Source organism: Microtus oregoni, unplaced genomic scaffold (assembly GCF_018167655.1).
Source record: "Microtus oregoni isolate MIOR12 unplaced genomic scaffold, Mior012 000034F_ref0000314, whole genome shotgun sequence".
Taxonomy (NCBI): Eukaryota; Metazoa; Chordata; class Mammalia; order Rodentia; family Cricetidae; genus Microtus; species Microtus oregoni.
Window position 1 is genome coordinate 20669392 of NW_024543093.1, and position 20115 is coordinate 20689506.

At 40.1% G+C, this 20115-nt stretch overlaps 1 protein-coding gene across 2 annotated transcripts in view; it reads left to right on the forward strand.

The window, feature by feature from the left end:
* The window catches only part of Gucy1a2 (guanylate cyclase 1 soluble subunit alpha 2), a 372788-nt gene that overhangs the window by 319429 nt on the left and 33244 nt on the right, over window positions 1–20115 (forward strand). The window lies entirely within an intron of this gene.

A 20115-nucleotide genomic window follows, 5' to 3' on the forward strand; every position in this document is an offset into this window, starting at 1 on the left:
TTATTAATATGAAATAATATATTTTAAAATTTTAGTTTTGATAGGGTTATACAAGAATAACAAGTTTTAGTGTCTAATAGAGGGCTGTAATAATTACATACTCATTTATTAAAATGTGTGATTTTCATCTTTCTTCAGCTTGGTAAGACTTCAGGCTTTTTTTGAGGTTGGATATTTATTCAGGGGGTTATTTATTCAGGAGAAGAGGAGAGAGAGAGAGAGAGAGAGAGAGAGAGAGAGAGAGAGAGAGAGAAAGGAGAGAGAGAGAGACAGAAGCAGGGAAAGGGGAGAAGTGGGGAGAGAGGAAGAAGCTGCCTTTCCAAGAGGAAAATGGAAGACAGAGCTCAGGCCTGAAGCTGAAGATCAGCCTGCTTCAGTGGATGGGGAATGGAGTGGACATGGCTTGTCTCTTAAAGAGAGAGAACAATCATTACATTCCCATCGTTTCTAAAATAAAAAGGTAGGAGGGTAGGTACCACAGGTTAAAGGAATTGGGGCAGAGGATTCTTAAGACTTGCAAGAATCATCTTTGGGGGAACCTGAGAAGGCTGGGTACTGGTCACATCCTGGCATAGCTGGTCTCTTTGCTCCTGTCCAGTGTTTGTGGTATGGAAATGTCTGGTGTCTCTTATACCAATCGAAGCCAGTGGTATGAGTAGAAATCACATTGCAGAAATCTTGCTCAAGCATATGGAACACGTGGTTGTGGAGATAAACACCTGGTTCAGGATCCTGACCCTGGGAGAAAGGTTTGGGGCAGGCACTGCACCACTGAAATGAATTTGCTCTAAGCTCCCTGGTGGCTTGCTGTGGTAAGCAGCCAGTCCCAAGCAGGGATGGCACATGAGGCTACACAGCAAGTCTTCATGTGATGGCGGTGGGAGAGACAGACTGTTACATGGATAGGCATGCCATGCAGAGTGAGGTGGGATATTAATTCAGGGGGTTATTGAGGGGGAAGGGAGAAGGGGAGAAGAGGAGAGAGAGAGAGAGAGAGAGAGAGAGAGAGAGAGAGAGAGGTGAGAGAAGAGAGAGACAGAAGTAGGGGAAGGGGAGGCAGGTAAACCCTTGTAGTGGGATTGAAATGACCTCAAATGGCTTTCAATAATTTATTGAAATTCCTTAAATATCTTTACTACCAATTAATCTTTGTTATACTAGTCTAACTTAATATATGTTTAAAATATAATATGTTGTTACAGCATACCTTAACTATCCATATTTCTAGTGCAATTGACATGTTTCTATGATTCTTAATCATACATTTATAATCCATCTTCCTTGCATAAAGTGTTAATTTTGTCAATGACTACTTAAATGCTGGTTGTTTTTAAATATATACAAATTAACTCCTAGTTTTGCATTTTCTTTAAGCCAATTCCTTACTTTTAAAGAATATTAAGTCTTTTACTATGCAAAGATAAAGTTGAGAACTCTGCTTTTATGACTAAATAATATTATCTGAAGATTTAATTGTGTTTAAATAACTTCCTATCTACAAGTACATTTAATAATAGCATACATATTATAGAAAGAGCCATGAAGTTCAGCAGCATCTTGCCACACCATAGCAATCTCTGATATTTATCCACTACCATCAACTATAATATTCCATTAAACATGCTTCCGAATCAGTATGCTGTATGGGTCTATCTTTCTCCATTAAAAACTTCAAACAAGATTACAAAAACTCTTTCCCAGTTTCAAGGGCTTGTTTAAAATTTCACATCACATGATTTTATAAAACTGTAGAGGGAAAAAATGCTTGTGCACACTGATAAGCACTGGAGAAGCCAGGAAAATTTAAACTCACAAGTGATCTCTCCAAAGGGAGAAGATATTTGTTCATTCTTCTGGAATTCTAGGGGATGATGTGTTTCACAACCTGCTAATCCTTTGCTACGTGCTGTGCCAGACTTTACTCATATCACCCACAATACTATCCCAGACCTTTCCTGCCTAAAATTTTGAGCACTGATTCTAAGACATAAAACTCTTTGTGAGAGATGTCATCTAAACTTTGCAAGAGCCTAAGTGACTTTTATGTTATCTTATCTCCAGGCATTAATGTTTACCTCAGACATTCTTCCTAGACTCTTATCTTGAGCATTGCATCCAAGTCAACAAGAACCCATCTCAAAACCCATATGTACTTTGGAAAGAGCTGCAACATAAACATGTCTTAAGTTTTGTTGTACTCATGCGAATGAATTAATTGTTATCTGAAAACATTTCCCCAAATTGTGTTGTGATTAAATATGAAATACACACACACACACACACACACACCACACACACCACACACACACACACACACACACACACACACATTGTTGATGTCACACTCTAGAAGTAGTCCTGGCCCTTTACCAAAATCGGGCTGAACTTAGTTTCATTCTTGTCCTATGGGTCATTTCCCTGCTGACTCTAAACACTACATATTAAATTATATGGTACCAAAACAGTGATGAAAGTAATTATTTGGTAATTCACTTTCCATAAAGTGAAGCTGTCTATGAGATGTCTGTATGATGCTCTAATGTGTTCTTGGATTCAGTTTGCCAGTACTCTATTGAGAATTTTTGTGTCAATGTTCATGAGTGAGACTGGCCTGTAATTCTCTTTCTCGGTTGAGTCTTTGTGTGGTTTTGGTATCAGGGTAGCTGTAGCTTCATAAAAGGAGTTTGGCAATGGCTCTTCTGTTTCTATTTTGTGAAACACATTAAGGAGTATAGGTATTAGCTCTTCTTGGAAGTTCTGGTAGAATTCTGCATTGAAACCATCTGGTCCAGGGCTCTTTTTGGTAGGGAGGTTTTTGATAACAGCTTCTAATTTTTTGTGACCTACAGGTCTATTTAAATTGTTCACCTGGTCTTGATGTAACTTTGGTATATGGTACTTATCTTTAAAAAATGTCCATTTATTTTACATTTTCCAATTTTGTCACATACAGGCTTTTGTAGTTAGATCTAATGATTCTCTGAATTTCCTGTCTCTGTGGTTATGTCCCTCTTTTCATTTCTGATCTTATTAATTTGTGTGTTCTCTTTCTACCATTTGATTAGTTTGGATAGGGGTTTGTCAATCTTTTTGATTTTCTCCAAGAACCAGCTTTTTGTTCCATTGATTCTTTGGATTGTTTTCTGTGTTTCTATTTTGTTGATTTCAGCCCTCAGTTTGATGATTTCCAGTCTTCTACTCCTCCTGGGTGAATCTGCTTCTTTTTTTTTCAAGAGTTTTCAGGTGTGCTGTTAAGTCTCTAATGTGTGCTTTCTCCATTTTCTTTATGTGGGCACTTAGTGCTATGAACTTTCCTCTTAGCACTGCTTTCATCATGTCCCATAGGTTTGAGTATGTTGTGTCTTTATTTTCATTAAATTCAAGGAAAACTTTAATTTCTTTCTTTATTTCTTCCTTGACCCAGGGCTGGTTCAGTAGTTGACTGTTCAGTTTCCATGAGTTTGTAGGCTTTCTGGGTGTAGAATTGTTGTTGAATTCTAACTTTATTTCATGGTGATCCAATAGTACACAGGTGTTTAGTACAATTTCTTTGTATCTATGGATGTTTGCTTTGTTACCAATTATGTGATGAATTTTTGAGAAGGTTCCATGAGATGCTGAGAAGAAGGTACATTCTTTTCTGTTTGGGTGGAATGTTCTACAAATGTCTGTTAAGTCCATTTGTTTCATTACATCTGTTAGTTCTCTTATTTCTCTGTTAAATTTCTGCCTGGTTGACCTGTCCATCGGTTAATGCAGTGTTGAAATCTCCTACTATTAGAGTGTAAGGTTTGATGTATGCTTTGAGTTCTAGTAATGTTTCTTTTTCATATGTGGGTGCTTTTTATACTAGGGGTATAGATATTCATGATTGAGACTTCCTCCTGATAAATTGTTCCAGTTATGGTTATAAAGTGTGCTTCTCCATCTCTTGTAATTAATTTTAGTTTAAAATCAATTTTGTTAGATAATAGTATAACCACACCCACTTGATTCTTTGGTCCACTTGATTGGAAAACCGTTTCCCAACCCTTTACTCTGAGGGAGTGTCTGTCTTTGAGGTTGAGGTGTGTTTCTTGTAAGCAGCAGAATGTTGGATCCTGTTTTCATATCCATTCTCTTAACCTGTGCCTTTTTATAGGTGAATTGAGTCTATTGATATTAAGTGATATTAATGACCAGTGGTTGTTAACTCTGGTTATTTTTTCTGATGGTAGTGTTTTTGTGTTTCCCTTCTTTAAGTTGTGCTGGTGGAGAGTTGTCAGATGTCTGTGCTATCATGGGTGTTGTTGGTTTCCTTGGTTTGTGATTTTCTTTCTAGTATTCTGTAAGGCTGGGTTTGTGGCTACATATTGCTTAAATCTTTTTTTGTCCTTGAATATCTTCTTTTCTTCATTGATGGTGAATTCAAGCTTTTCTGGGTATAGTAGTCTGGGATTGCGTCCATTGTCTCTTAGTGTCTGGAGCACATATATCCAAGACCTTCTGGCTCTCGTGGTTTCTATTGATAAATCAGATGTAATTTTTGATAGGTTTCCCTTTATATGTTATTGTAGAAGGGAGCTATGGGCTGTATTCTGACACCTGGCTCCTGGCCACCTGGCTAGCTTATGCCAAGAAATAATTACACAGAAACTGTATTCTTTTAAACACTGCTTGGCCCATTAGTTCTAGTCTCTTAATTGCTAATTCTTACATCTTGCCTAACCCATATTTAGTAATCTGTGTAGCACCAATCTTACCGGGAAAAATTCAGCATATCTGACCTGGTGGCTTGCTTCATGGCGTTTGCACTGGAGAGGAGTGGCATGGCATCTGCCCTGACTTCCCTTCTTCCCAGGATTCTATTTTGTCTACTCCACCTACCTAATTTTCTGACCTATCAGGTCCCAGGCAGTTTCTTTATTTACCAATGAAATCACCTACATCATGTTATTTCACCTTTTTCCCTTGAAGCTCTTAGTAATCTTTCTTCATTCTATATGTTTTGTATTTTAATAATTATTTGTTGAGGGGATGCTTTTTTTTTTATCCTATTTGGTGTTCTGTATGCTTCTTGTACCTTCATAGGAATATTCTTCTTTAGGTTGAGAAAGTTTTCTTCTATAATTTTGTTGAGTATAATTTCTGGGCCTTTGAGTTGTAATTCTTCTTCTTCTTCTACCCTTATTATTCTTAGATGTGGTCTTTTCATAATGTTCCACATTTCCTGGATGTTTTGTGTTAAGAATTTGTTGGATTTGTTTTGGTCTTTAATCAATGAGTTTATTTCCTCTATTGTATCTTCAGTGTCTGAGATTCTTTCTTCTATCTCTTGTATTCTGTTGGTTATACTTGTCTCTGTAGTTCCTGTTCATTTACCCAGATTTTCCATACCCTGCCTTCCCTCGGTTTGTGCTTTCTTCATTACCTCCATTTCATTTTTCAAGTCTTGAACTTTTTTCATTACCTGTTTGATTGCTTTTTCTTGGTTTTCTTGGATATCTTTGAGAGATTTATTCATTTCTTCTACCTTATTGTTTGTCTTCTCTGTTTCTTTAAAGCAGTTTTTCACATCCTGTTTAAGGTCCTGTATTATTTTCATAATGTTATGTTTAAAGTCGATTTCTTCTACTTCTTCTGGAATAGGGTGTTCAAGTCTTCTTGTTGTGTGATCCCTGGACTCTGATGTTGTCATGTTTCCTTTAAGGTTGTTGGAGGAATTCTTGCTTTGGTGCCTGCCCATCTCTTCCTTCAAATGCAGCCAGGAGAGTCTTGGCTGTCTTGGTCCAATCTATGCTGTGACTGACACTCTGGGTGTATCTCCCCAGTGCAGGAGCAGGAACTGTTTCTGGACCAAGGACCTTGAAGACAATAGGGCAGGCTTGGGGGAGGCAGAGTCTTGTAGATCAAAGAAGCTGCTGCAGCAGGAGCTGGAGGGGCCACGAGCTCTCTTCCCTGTCTGTCTGCCTGGGATGGCATACACTCACCAGTCTGATTTGATCTCCTCAGCACAGGAACATGGACACCTGGTAGTCCAAGGACCCCCGGAGACAAAAAGGCGAATTTGGGCTGGGTTGTGTGGAACAAAGTAGCCCCTGCAGCAGGAGCATGAGGTTCTGTGCACTTCCTTCTGGGGGCCTTGACCCGCCAGGCAGACACTCGCTCCTCTGGCTGGAAAGCCTCATTGCAGGAGCAGGAACTGTTCCTGGCCCAAGGATCTTGCAGACAATAGGGCAGGCTTGGGGGAGGAGGCAGGGTCAGTGTGGAGCAAAGAAGGCCCTGCAGCAGGAGCTGGAGGAGCCCCGTGTTCCCTTCTCTGACTGTTTGCCCAGGAATGGCACACACTCACCAGTCTGATTTGATCTCCTCAGCACCGTAACAGCAACACCTGGTAGATTGATTACCCCCACAGACAAAAGGGTGAATTTTGGGGGGGAGGGGCTGGGTTGTGTAGAACAATGAAGCCCCTGCTGCAGGAGCAGTAGGTGCCATGCACTCCCTTCTGGGGGCTTTGACCTAGCGGATAGACACTCACCCCTCAAGGTGAAAAGCCTCAGTGCAGGAGCAGGGACTGTTCCTGGGCCAAGGATCTTGCAGACAATAGGGCAGGCTTTGGGGAGGCAGGGTCTTGTGGATCAAAGAAGACCCTGCAGTAGGAGCTGGAGGAGCCCTGTGCTCCCTTCCCTGACTGTCTACCCAGGGATGGCCAGCGTCTGAGATTCTTTCTTCTATGTCTTGTGTTTTGTTGGTTATATTTGTCTCTGTAGTTTCTGTTCATTTACCCAGATTTTCTATATCCTGCCATCTCTCGGTTTGTGTTTTCGTTATTGCCTTCATTTCGGTCTTCAAGTCTTGAACTGTTTTGATTACCTGTTTGATTGCTTTTCTTGTTTTTCTTTGGTATCTTTGAGAGATTTATTCATTTCTTCTAACTTTTTGTTTGTTTTCTCATTCATTTCAAAGGAGTTTTTCACATCTTGTTTAAGGGCCTCTATTATTTTCATAATGTTACATTTAAAGTCAACTTCTTCTACTTCTTCTGCAATAGGGTGTTCAAGTTTTCCTGTTATGTGTGCACTGGATTCTAGTGTTGTCGTGTTGCTTTTCAGGTTATTGGAGGAATTCTTGCATTGGTACCTGCCCATCTCTTCCTTCAGATGCAGCCAGGAGAGTCTTAGACTCTTGTTCCAATCTTTGCTGTGACTGACTGTGTACTTCAGGAATTTTCTTGGTCTGTCCTCTCTTAGAACTCCTCAGCACTGGAGCTGGCTGTGCTAGTGGATCTAAGGATCCCACAGATGGAAAGGAGTGCCCTCTGGATAGATCTCCTGTGTGCAGAAGCAGAAACTCTTCCTGGGACAAGGACCTCACAGACAACAGGGCAGGCTTGGGGTAGGGAGGGTCATATAGAACAAAGAAGCCCCTGGAACAGGAGTTGGAGGGGCCCTGTACTCCGTTCCCAGACTGTCCAGCCAGGTGGGCACACACTTACACCTCTGGATGGGTCTCCTAAGTACAAGGGCAAGGTTGTGTTCAAACTTAACCTTCTTTCCTCACTAAATTCAAGAGGGGTCTGGCTAGCTAAGAAGAAACACACAAACCTTCCATTTTAAAAAGTAGGAGGAGGGAATTTTCTCAAAATGTAGTAGTTTATGAGCCCCAGTTGATAAACAATAATATTATGTGATTAATTGAATCCATTGGCAGGTTGACATAGAGTGATGGGTAATTGCAACTCTGCTCTCAGCTGTACATTTTGAAGTTAATTTATTTGTAAATAAACCTTGAGGACAGACATTATTTTTATGAACATTTTCTTAATATTAAAGATTACCATGTTACATCAAAGCTTTGGTGTTGTAGTTTCCCAGCTGCCCAGATTCCTAAAGAAACCACACTGGTACTGTCTTAATTAAATCACTGCTTAATCAGCAACTTAAGCACATTGCTAGCTAGCTCTTATATCTATAATTAGTCCATCTCCATTATTTTATATTTTACCACAATGCTCACGGCCTACCAGCAAAGTTCAGCATGTCTGTCTCTGGCAGCGGCCCCATGGCTCCTCCTCTGACTCAGCCTTCCTTCTCCAAGTATTCAGTTTAGTTTTCCCCACCTAGCTCTGTTATACCCTATCAGTCCAAGCCAGTTTCTTTCCCCTCTGTATGCAGTTTCATATGTTCTGTATGTTTCACAGCACACAGAGGGGAATCCCACATCACTTTGGTCTAAATAAATTATCCCTAGGTTTGTTTCTACTATTTTTCAGAATATTTACAGGAATGTGTAGAGTAGGTTTGGTAAATTTTGGTGTTCTAGATGAGTCTGCAAAGGAGTAGGAGGCATTCCTTTGAGTGTCTAACATGATCTGATAATGCTAGTAGCAACTCCCCATCCCAGACATAAAACTGAAATGTCTCCAGATAGTGCCAAATGTCCAGTGACGAACAGTAATGGCTCCAGTTGAGAGTTATTGGCCTAATACAAAGGAACCTTCCTTTCTTAGCATATGTTGGCTGATTGCATGTCAATATTATTGCTTAACCCATTCATATACAGCTAAAATTCATGAGAATGGATCTAACTCTGCCTTAATGCCAAATGCATCTCTTCACTTTGCTTCCTTTGCTGATGTCCTTGTCATAACTTGAATGGGGTATTTGGTTTCTTCCATAAATATAGGACACAATTCCTGGGAAACGTCTGTGAATCTTCAAAAGACAAGCAAAGGAAAGTAGAGTGTGGTAACTCTACTTCTACGTTCCCAATTCTGTCAACTTAAATCTTCCCATTATTTCCCAGTCTAGAAAATTCAATGAATCCTTTTCTGTTATCGGGGAAAGACAGTCAGTGGTGTATGTGCCACGGGGGTTGGGGGTTGGGGGGTTGGGGGGTTGGGGGGTTGGGGGATTAGGGGGTTAGGTGGTTAGGGGGTTGGGGGATTGGGGGGTTGGGGGTTGGATAGTGGGGAGGCAGTGGTATATTTTCATGCTAATTTAATGCTAATTTAACCTTCTAAGAAATTATTTTTAATGACAATTCTTTATTCTTCCCCAACTCTAAGACTGCCCATGTTTAACCATCATCATTCTTGGATTAAAATAATTCTTCTTCTGAAAAAACTTTTAAAGAGCAGCCTGTCTTTTGATAGGAAGTCAAGGAAGAACTTCATGGTCTTCACTAAAATTGTGGCAGTTGCTAAGTTTAGAAAAGATACTCTACATTTATCTTGTTTGTAAAAGATATATTGAACACCTTTCATCAGAAGTAGGTACATAGTTTTCAGAGAGTTTGTTTTCTTAAAAATAGGCTAACTTCTGAATCCAGCCAATGTGGAACACTGAGGCAGAATTACTGTTCCCATCCCTGAAAATGAAGTAGGGAGCTCTTTTTGTAATACTGGACACTAATCTCTGAAAATTGGCGAAACTCAAGGACTAGAGAACAAATGAGATGGATATTGTACTTGTCTACCTTCCTAATAGGAGATTACAGGGGAATGAATGGGGAACATATTTCTAGTATTAAAAACATGTAACTGAGCATCTGGGGAGAGGAGGCAGGCTAGAGGTGACATCCTGGAGTCAAGGATTGCACAGAGATCACTAAAGATCCTCCCAGTTTCTTCAACAAATATTATGCAAAGTTCTAACTAGTACATGTGCAGAAGCAACCCTCTCCATGAAAGGAAAGAAAAGAGAACAACCTGAAAAATGGGAAAAAGGGATCTGATGTTATTTCAATTTTGCAAGAATTTCGTACATGAATACTAATTTTACATTATTTCTACTCCTTCTTTTCCCTTCCAGTTCCTGCCATGTCTTCCTATCTCCTGTCAAATTTATGAACCTTTCTAAAAGTATTGTTATTTTACACGCACACACACACACACACACACACACTACACAAGGTAGACACTTTTGTACTCTCTGTCAACATTCTCATAGGGATTGGGAGAAACTGACATTTTGCTGAGCCTGACCTGGAGAAGGCATTGCCATTCTAATGGATCTGAGGCACTGGGATCCTTGACAGGGCTATGTTCATGTCAACAAACCACATTTACTCAGGACTTCATCCACTAGCCATGTTCAGCAGCCTTAAAAAGACCATAAATTCCATATACAGGGAATACCACTTATAATGTTGTTGCCTTACTTTTGAGAGAATAACTACACCTTCATCAAACAGTTTCCTACATATCTTAAAACAAGACTACAAAGGAACAGTGTCTAACTCCATTCAAGAACAAAGCTCAAGAATATTTGTGAAAAATCTAACACTCTACAAGGTCATTTCAATCTAGCACCTAATATAATGTGTCTAGGCATGGAGAAAACTGAATGCTGACTCATAATGAGAGCAATCAATCCATCAAATTGATGGATGTAGAATGGAAGAAAATGCTGGCAGAATAGAGCATTCTAAATAGTTTAAAGTACAGTGAATATGCTTAAATTTAAGTTGGCATCTGGAAGAAATGAAATCCCAAACTTAACTTTTAGAGAGTGAAAAGTACAGTATCTGACATTGAAAGCACATTAGATCTAGAATGATTTGCAAAGGAAAATATAAGCCAATTTGGAGATTACAGTAGAAATCCAAAATAAAGAGAATGTCCTATTAAATGAACAGATCAGGCAGGCGGATCTCTGTGAGTTTGAGACCAGCCTGGTCTACAAGAGCTAGTTCCAGGACAGGCTCCAAAACCACAGAGAAACCCTGTCTCGAAAAACCAAAAAAAAAAAAAAAAAAAAAAAAAAAGAACAGATCATTGGGATCTTTGTAAAACTGCAAGGATCTAAACATACATGCAGGAAGAGTCTCAAAGAAGGAAATGCAGGCAGAAAACATCAGTTTTGAAAAATTTCTAAATATGATGAAACTATATACTGGTAGATTAAAGGGCACAATAAACTCAAAGCATAAAAAACAACAATCATCATGCCAAAGGAAATAATAACTAAATTATTTAAACTTCTCAAAAGAATAGTAACTGAAAGTATCTAGAAAAAATGTATGTTATGTTCAGAACATAAGTTAAGTACAGCAGTTGATTTGCTTTCAGAAACAAGCAAGACAGCTCAGCAGGTAAAGGTGTTTGCTGCCAAGCCTGATGATGTGTCATCCATCTCTGGGACTCACAATGGAACAAGCAAGGACTGACTCCAGCAAGCTGTCCTCTGATCTCTACATACCCGCAGAACCACCTCTCCAAAAAGTGTTAAAAGTGGTTTAAAAAATCTTAAAGAAACAATGCAAGAGAGAAACTAGACAGAATACCTTAAAGTACTGATGAAGAGAGAAAATTTTAACCTAAAACCTTCTTTCCCTCTCTCCTTTCCTCTTCTTTCCCTCCCTCTCTCCCTCATTCCTTCCTCCTCCTTTTGTTCAGGGTTAGAGATGGAACTCTGGTCTTGTGCTGGTTATGTTGTCCCTCTACCATTGAGCTGCATCCCCAGCATCCAAACTAGACCTCTACAATCCATGAAAATAGCCTTTTCTTGTAATGGCAAACTATTGATACTTTTTAACATATACAGTCTAAACAAATACATTATTAGGGTCCTGAGACATAAAAATGGCAGAAGATATAAAAATGAGTAAAAGGAAAATGGTACTAGGTGGCACTCTGGACCTACGGAAAGAGAAATTCCTGTAAATGGTAACTGCATGGGAATTCTTTATAAAACTGCAAAGTTCCTTTGACTTTTGCTATTATCTTCCTAAATCTTGAGAGTTTAAGAAAAAAGCTCCTAATTGTGCAAAAGCATGAAGAAGAAACACAAAATAATAATCAGATCCTTAGTTAAATGAGAGGAGCTACTTTCACAAGATAGACCACGCACTTGGGAAGTGATGTAGATACACAAATAAAAGGTAATTTTTATTGTATTTTTATTGACTGATTTGAGCAGACTTCCATGATGTGGGTAGAAATTGGAGTTATATCTTTAGGAGTTACTCTTTCCTACCTTGAGACAAAATTAATGCAAATCACTCTACCAGAAAGACAGTCCTTTTTTTTCAATAATTTGAAATAGTAGTTTACTGTATCTATCTTTCTGGCACTCTTCTTGAGTAGTTTCTGGGACTCTTCTTGAGTAGTTTCTGGGACTCTTCTTGAGTAGTTTGATCCACTATTTCCTATTTCTAGTCTCAATGACACCATCCAACAAGTAGATATACTTATAAGAAACTTCATATCTGGTGGGCCAAATACTCTAACACTGTGGTATTACGTGGAGCTACAACTGAGACAGTGTGTCTCTCTCCCTTTTTTTTTTTAATACTTAGTTGAGTTTATTTATAGTTGTGACAATATTGTTGGATCTAAACTGATCTCTTGAATCTCATAAGAATCATTCTATTTTAAATGTAAATTTTTATTATTTTATTCATTTATTTATTTATTTTTTATTGAGAAAAGGAGAAAAAAAACAAAAAAACAAAAAAAACAAGTTTCCACCTCCTCCCACCCTCCCATTTCCCTCCCCCTCCTCCCAACCTACGCCCCCTCCTCCCACCTTTCTCCCCCTCCCCCCACTCCTTTCCCCCTCCCTCTCCAGTCCAAAGAGCAGTCAGGGTTTTCTGCCCTGTGGTAAGACCTAGGACCTCCCACCTCCGTCCATATCTAGGAAGGTGAACATCGAAACTGGCTAGGCTCCCACAAAGCCATCACATTACGTAGGATCAAACCCCCGTGCCATTGTCCTTGGTGTCTCATCAGCCCTCATTGTTCGCCATGTTCAGAGAGTCCGGTTTTATCCCATGCTTTTTCAGTCACAGTCCAGCTGGTCTTGGTGAGCTCTCAATAGATCAGCTCCACTGTCTCAGTGGGTGGGTGCATCCCTCGTGGTCCCAACTTCTTTGCTCATGTTCTCCCTCCTTCTGCTCCTCATTGGGACCTTGGGAGCTCAGTCTAGTGCTCCAGTGTGCGTCTCTGTCTCTATATCCATCCATCACCAGATGAAGGTTCTATGATGATATGCAAGGTATTCGTCAGTATTGCTCTAGGATAGGGTCATTTCAGGTTCCCTATCCTCAACTGCCCAAGGAACTAACTGGGGACCTCAGCTTGGGCACCTGGGAGCCCCTCTAGGGTCAGGTCTCTTGCCAACCCTAAAGTGGCTCCCTTAACTAAGAAATGTGGTTCCGTGCTCCCCTGTCCAACCTTCCTTTATCCCAATCCTCCTGTTTTCCCAAGGCCCGACCTCATTCCCTTCTAACTTTTCTCTCCCCATCTCCCCTTACCCCCATCCCACTCCCCCAAGATCCCAATTTTCTCCCTGGCAATTTTGTCTACTTCCCTTAGCCAAGAGGATAACTACATGTTTTTCCTTGGGTGCCCCTTCTTACTTAGCTTCTTTAGATTCACTTATTGTAGACTCCGTGACCCTTATTTATGGCTAGAAACCAATTATAAGTGAGTACATCCCATGTTCATCTTTTTGGGTCTGGGATACCTCACTCAGGATGGCGTTTTCTATTTCCACCCATTTGCATGCAAAATTCGAGAAGTCATTGTTTTTTACCGCAGCGTAGTACTTTAATGTGTAGATATTCCATACTTTCTTCATCCATTCTTCCATTGAAGGGCATCTAGGTTGTTTCCAGGTTCTGGCTATTACAAATAATACTGCTATTAACATAGTTGAACAAATGCTTTTGTTATATGATAGGGCATCTCTTGGGTATATTCCCAAGAGTGGTATTGCTGGGTCCAGGGGTAGGTTGATCCCGAATTTCCTGAGAAACCGAAACACTGACTTCCATAGTGGTTGCACAAGATTGCATTCCCACCAGCAATGGATGAGGGTACCCCTTCCTCCACAGCCTCTCCAGCAAAGGTTATCGTTGGTGTTTTTGACTTTAGCCATTCTCACAGGTGTAAGATGATATCTCAAAGTTGTTTTGATTTGCATTTCCCTGATTGCTAAGGAAGTTGAGCATCACCTTAAGTGTCTTTTGGCCATTTGAACTTCTTCTGTTGAGAATTCTCTGTTCAGATCAGTGCCCCATTTTTTAATTGGGTTAATTAGCATTTTAAAGTCTAGTTTCTTGAGTTCTCTATATATTTTGGAGATCAGACCTTTGTCAGTTGCAGGGTTGGTGAAGATCTTCTCCCAGTCAGTAGGTTGCCTTTGTGTCTTAGTGACAGTGTCCTTTGCTTTGCAGAAGCTTCTCAGTTTTAGGAGGTCCCATTTATTCAATGTTGCCCTTAATGTCTGTGCTTCTGGGGTTATACATAGGAAGCGATCTCCTGTGCCCATCTGTTGTAGGGTATTTCCCACTTTCTCTTCTATCAGGTTCACTGTGTTCTGACTGATAGTGAGGTCTTTAATCCATTTGGACTTGAGTTTTGTGCACGGTGATAGATATTGGTCTATTTTCATTCTTCTACAGGTTAACATCCAGTTGTGCCAGCACCATTTGTTGAAGATGCTTTCTTTCTTCCATTGTATACTTTTAGCTCCTTTATCAAAAATGAGTTGATCATAGGTTTGTGGGTTAAAATCCGGGTCTTCTATACGATTCCATTGGTCGACTTCTCTGTTTTTATGCCAGTACCACACTGTTTTCATTACTGTAGCTCTGTAATAGAGTTTGAAGTCAGGGATGGTAATGCCTCCAGAAGATCCTTTATTGTATAGGATTGTTTTGGCTATCCTGGGTTTTTTGTTTTTCCATATAAAGTTGATTATTGTCCTCTGAAGATCTGTGAAGAATTTTGATGGGACCTTGATGGGGATTGCATTGAATCTATAAATTGCCTTAGGTAGAATTGCCATTTTTACTATGTTGATCCTCCCAATCCAAGAGCAAGGGAGATCCATCCATTTTTTGGTATCCTCTTCAATTTCTTTCTTCAATGCCTTAAAGTTCTTGTCAAATAAATCTTTCACTTCCTTGGTTAGATTTACCCCAAGATATTTTATGCTGTTTGTGGCTATCGTGAATGGTGAAGCTTCTCTGATTTCCCTCTCTGCTTCCCTATCCTTTGTGTATAAGAGGGCGACTGATTTTTTGGAGTTGATCTTGTATCCTGCCACATTACTAAAGCTGTTTATCAGCTGTAAAAGTTCTTTGGTGGAGTTTTGGGGGTCGCTTAAGTACACTATCATATCATCTGCGAATAACGAAAGTTTAACTTCTTCCTTTCCAATTCGAATCCCCTTGATCCCATTATGTTGTCTTATTGCTATTGCTAGAACTTCAAGTACAATATTGAAGAGGTATGGCGAGAGCGGACATCCTTGTCGTGTTCCTGAGTTAAGCGGGATGGCTTTGAGTTTCTCTCCGTTTAATTTGATGTTAGCTGTCGGCTTGCTGTATATAGCTTTTATTATATTTAGGTATGACCCTTGTATCCCTAATCTCTCCAAGACTTTTAACATAAATGGATGTTGAATTTTGTCGAATGCTTTTTCAGCATCTAATGAGATGATCATATGGTTATTTTCTTTCAGTTTATTTATATGCTGGATTACATTGATAGATTTTCGTATGTTGAACCAGTCCTGCATCTCAGGAATGAAGCCTACGTGATCATAATGGATAATATTTCGAATGTGTTCTTGGATTTGGTTTGCCAGTATTTTGTTGAGGATTTTTGCGTCGATGTTCATGAGTGAGATTGGCCTGTTATCCTCTTTCCTGGTTGAGTCTTTGTGTGGTTTTGGTATCAAAGTAACTGTAGCTTCATAAAAGGAATTAGGTAATGACCCTTCTGTTTCTATATTGTGGAATACATTAAGGAGTATAGGTTTTAGCTCTTCTTGGAAGTTCTGGTAGAATTCCGCATTGAAACCATCTGGTCCTGGGCTTTTTTGGTAGGGAGGTTTTTGATAACAGCTTCTAATTATTCGCGACTGACAGGTCTGTTTAGATTGTTCACCTGGTCCTGGTTTAGTATTGGTAATTGGTATTTATCAAAAAACGTGTCCATTTCTTTTACATTTTCCAGTTTCGTGTTATACAGGCTTTTGTAATAAGATCTGATGATTCTCTGAATTTCCTCTGTGTCTGTGGTTATGTCCCCCTTTTCATTTCTGATCTTATTAATTTGCGTATTCACTCTCTGCCGTTTGATTAGTTTGGATAGGGGTTTATCAATCTTGTTGATTTTCTCCAGGAACCAGCTTTTTGTTTCATTGATTCTTTGCATTGTTTTCTGTGTTTCTATTTTGTTGCTTTCAGCCCTCAGTTTGATTATTTCCAATCTTCTACTCCTCCTAGGTGAGTCTGCTTCTTTATTTTCTAGAGCTTTCAGGTGGGCTGTTAAGTCTTCAATATGAGCTTTCTCTGTTTTCTTTAAGTGGGCACTTAGTGCTATGAACTTTCCTCTTAGGACTGCTTTCATAGTGTCCCATAAGTTCGAGTATGTTGTTTCTTTTTTTTCATTGAATTCAAGGAAGACTTTAATTTCTTTCTTTATTTCTTCCTTAATCCAGGTATGGTTCAGTAGTTGACTGTTCAGTTTCCATGAGTTTGTAGGCTTTCTGGGGGTAGCATTGTTGTTGAATTCTAACTTTAATCCATGGTGATCTGAGAAGACGCAGGTGGTTACTAATATTTTTTTGTAACTGTGTAAGTTAGCTTTGCTACCGAGTATGTGGTCAATTTTCGAGAAGGTTCCATGAGCTGCAGAGAAGAAGGTATATTCTTTCCTCTTCGGGTGGAATAATCTATAGATGTCTGTTAAGTCCATTTGCTTCATTACCTCCATTAATTCTCTAATTTCTCTGTTACGTTTTTGTTTGATTGACCTGTCCATTGGTGAGAGAGGAGTGTTGAAGTCTCCTACTATTAGTGTGTGTGGTTTGATGGCTGCCTTGAGTTTTAGTAATGTTTCTTTTACATACGTGGGCGCTTTTATATTAGGGGCGTAGATATTCAGGATTGAGACTTCATCCTGATGAATTGTTCCTGTTATGAGTATAAAATGTCCCTCTCCATCTCTTCTGATTGATTTACGTTTGAAGTCAACTTTGTTAGAAATTAGTATGGCCACACCTATTGTTTCATAGGTCCATTTGCTTGATAAGCCTTTCCCCAGCCCTTTACTCTGAGTAGGTGCCTGTCTTTCTGGTTGAGGTGTGTTTCTTGTAGACAGCAGAATGTTGGATCCTGTTTTCGTATCAATCCCTTAGCCTGTGCCTTTTTATAGGTGAGTTGAGCCCATTGACATTAAGTGATATTAATGACCAGTGGTTGTTAACTCCGGTCACTTTTTTAGTAGTAGGGTTTGTGTGTTTCCCTTCTTTGAGTTTCGCTGGTGAAAGGTCTCTAGATGACTGAGTTATTGTGGGCATTGTTGGACTCCTTGGTTAGTGATTTTCCTTCTATAATTTTCTGTAAGGCTGGATTTGTGGCTACGTATTGTTTAAATTTGTTTTTATCCTGGAAAATTTTGTTTTCTCCATTTATAGTGAACGAAAGCTTGGCTGGATATAGTAGTCTGGGCTTGCATCCATGATCTCTTAGTTTTTTCAGTACATCTATCCAGGACCTTCTGGCTTTCATGGTTTCCATAGAGAAGTCAGGTGTAAGTCTGCTAGGTTTACCTTTATAAGTAACTTGGCCTTTTTCCTTTGCGGCTCTTAATTTCTTTATTCTGTATATTTTGTGTTTTGATTATTATATGGCGAGGGGATGTTTTTTTTTGATCCAGCCTATTTGGTGTTCTGTATGCTTCTTGAACCTTCATAGATACCTCTTTCTTCAGGTTGGGAAAGTTTTCTTCTATAATTTTATTAAGTATATTTTCTGTACCGTTGAGATGCACTTCTTCTCCTTCTTCTACTCCAATTATTCTTAGGTTTGGTCTTTTTATTGTGTCCCAAATTTCCTGAATGTTTTGTGATGAGAATTTGTTGGTTTTGCTGTTTTCTTTGATCAGTGTGTTTATATTCTCTATGGTGTCTTCAGTGTCTGATATTCTCTCTTCTATCTCTTGTAATCTGTTGTTAGTATTTGTCTCTGTCGTTCCTGTTCATTTACCCAGATTTTCCATCTCCATTCTTCCCTCAGTTTGTGCTTTCTTCATTGCTTCCATTTCATTCTTCATGTCTTGAACCGCTTCCCTAACCTGTTTGATTGCTTTTTCTTGTTTCTCTTGGTTTTCTTGCGTGTCTTTGAGCGATTTATTCATTTCCTCTACCTTTTTGTTTGTAATCTCTAATTGTTTATGGCAGTTTTTCACCTCCTGTTTAAGGTCCTCTATTATTTTCATATAGTTCACTTTTGAATCGATTTCTTCTATTTCTTCAGGAGTAGGGTGTACAATTCTTCTTATTTCGGGATCCCTGGTTTCTGGTGGTGTCATGTTGCCTTTCAGGTTGTTGGAGGAATTCTTGTATTGGCGCCTTCCCATCTCTTCCTTCAAATGGAGCCAGGAGAGGCCTGGTCTCTTGGTCCAGCCTTTGCTGTGATTGACTCTCTGGGTATATCTCTTCAGTGTAGAAGCAGGAACCGTTCCCGTCCCAATGGGATTCCTCAGCAACTAAACAGGGCTGCCGGTAGTCCAATGATCCAGGGCCAACAGGATGAATGGAGCAAGGGGGGGGGGGATGGTATCCAGGAATGCGCAGGAAGCCTGGCACAGGAGCTGAAAGTGCCCAGCTCCCTTACAGGGGACCCTGAGGCCTGCCTGGTAGGCAGGCACTCACCGCTCTGGGTGGGTCGCCTTAGTTTAGGAGCTTGAAACTGTACTTGAGCACTGGTCCTAGCATACAGCAGGGCAGGGTTGGGGAGGGGTGCTGGGGGGACTGGGTCGTGCGAAAGAAAGACAGCCCTGCAGAAGGAGCTGGGGGAGGGGGTTTGTGCTCTCTTCCGGGTCAGTCCGCCCCTGGATAGCAAACACTCACCCGTCCTGATGGGATTCCTCAGCAACTAAACAGGGCCGCAGGTAGCCCAATGATCCAGGGCCAACAGGATGAATGGAGCAAGGGGGGGATGGTATCCAGGAGCGTGCAGGAAGCCTGGCGCTGGAGCTGAAGGTGCCCGGCTCCCTTACAGGGGACCCTGAGGCCTGCCCGGTAGGCAGGCACTCACCGCTCTGGGTGGGTCGCCTTAGATTAGGAGCTTGAAACTGTACTTGAGCACTGGTCCTAGCATACAGCAGGGCAGGGTTGGGGAGGGGTGCTGGGGGGGCTGGGTCGTGCGAAAGAAAGACAGCCCTGCAGAAGGAGCTGGGGGAGGGGGTTTGTGCTCTCTTCCGGGTCAGTCCGCCCCTGGATAGCACACACTCACCCGTCCTGATGGGATTCCTCAGCAACTAAACAGGGCTTATTTTATTTTTTTAAATTTATTTATTTATTCAGGATTTCTGCCTCCTCCCCGCAACCGCTTCTCATTTCCCTCCCCCTCCCCCAATCAAGTCCCCCTCCCTCATCTGCTCGAAGAGCAATCAGGGTTCCCTGACCTGTGGGAAGCCCAAGGACCAGTGTGTCTCTCTTATCATGAGTTGATACATTCAGAAACCATCCGTTCCATAATGACATTCTCTCTCTCTCTCTCTCCCTCCCTCTCTCTCACCTCCTACTTTGTCTCCTAGCTTTAGTTGTTTGGTTATATACTCTATTGATAGAACTGTGTTGGTCCCTTCATGTTTCACTGTGTAGCAATTGTATATTGAAGGTTACTTCAGGTCTTGAACACATTAATCTTTATCAGGTACAGTGACTAATTTACTCATCATTCAATCAATAAATCTTTGACTTAGTCAAGGGTTGGTTGAATTGTTTGTAATACCATATTACTATATCAAAGACTTAGGCAATTTCTTCCACATTCATGACTTACTTATTGAGAGTCTCCAGAGGTATTATTCTGTATGTATTCCTGAATATTTAACAGTAAGAAAATAGGTATACATACTGTTATCATGTAAAATTCAGTACTTGAAACAAGTATATATATATATATATATACATTTAATTTAAAAGTGAAATTAATGTCATGAGGTATAATAAGTCTTCTTGTAGAAATAATTTGATAGAGAATAATAAATGTTTCACTTATAGATAGTATATACAAATGAAACAGATTAAACCTGAAACATATTTATGTAGCAAGTTAGCTATGAATTCTGACCTAGAGACATAGTTCAACAGTTAAGAAAGAATGCTG